This window comes from Physeter macrocephalus, chromosome 2 (assembly GCF_002837175.3).
Source record: "Physeter macrocephalus isolate SW-GA chromosome 2, ASM283717v5, whole genome shotgun sequence".
In the NCBI taxonomy this organism is placed as follows: Eukaryota; Metazoa; Chordata; class Mammalia; order Artiodactyla; family Physeteridae; genus Physeter; species Physeter macrocephalus.
The window spans coordinates 101,201,287-101,202,487 of record NC_041215.1 but is presented as its reverse complement, the minus strand read 5'-3'; positions in this window follow the sequence as shown (position 1 = coordinate 101,202,487).

The window sequence follows — 1,201 nt, the reverse complement described above, 5'->3', positions numbered from 1 at the left end:
GCGCGTCCGGAGCCTGTGCTCCGCAACGGGAGAGGCCACAACAGAGGGAGGCCTGCATACCACCAAAAAAAAAAAAAAAAAAAAAAAAGATATATTTCACAGATTACTTAACATATTATTGAAAAGAGTGCTTTGCAAAGATAATTAAAAAGTGTGTATGGTTTATTATTTTATATGCTAATCATATATATATCATATATATATATATTTGTTGTTGTTGTTACTGTTGGGGGACAGGAAGGAGAGTTGGAAATGTTCCAGGACCTGAAAACAGCAAAAAACTGATATAACTGCTATGCTCTATATTTCTTTAGTGGCTGATGAATCTGTTCAAGGTGACTTAGAGAAGACTTTTTGGATTATGAAAGAATTATCTTCTTAACAACATCTTATACATTAGAAGATAGAATTTTAGTTCAGTTAATAAAAATTTGACTGAGTGCATATTATGGGACCAGGCACTGAATGTGCTTGAGATAAAAAGATGAATTTGAAATGGACCTGCCCTCAAGGAGTTCACAGTAGAGTGAGATACAAACAAATCATCAATATTTAAAGTGTTAGACCTAGTAGTAAGAGATTAGATAAAGTACAGGAATCATACAAAGGGGGGCAGGATTAAGTGTGTCTGGGGTGGTGAGGGAGGATGGTGAGGGAACGTACAGCACCTGGCACTGTGCCTGGTATATAGTAGAGGCTCAGAAAATGTTAGTTCCTTTTTCCCCTTCCTTTAGATATAATATGTTGACCTTTATATGCAAAAATTATGATTCTACTGGCCAAACGTCAAGGGGATATGGAGTTCGAATTCTTTCCTTGTTGAGTGTTAAGTTAGTACGGATTCTGCTGCATTAAAATTTTTTTCGATTCTTCTGGGGACTAGTGACCAATATTTACAAAATTGCTGACCAGTGCAATGGGAAAGCAAGGAGCAAAGAAGAGACACACAAATCAATGCTCAACTATAAACTTGCAAATGAACTGACCATATTTGCTGAAGATTCTTCTGTCTCTGTTTCATTTCAGCAGCATGGAAGACTACCAAAGTTCTAAAAGCAGTACTTATTAAACTTTTCCTAAGCACCCCAAGAGCATAGCTGGGTAAAGACTTACTCCTAGGGCTTGGGAGTATGGAGGTTTGGTAGGGGGAGTGAAGGGAGACAGTGTGGGACTATTGTCCACTGGAAATACAAAATGTTTG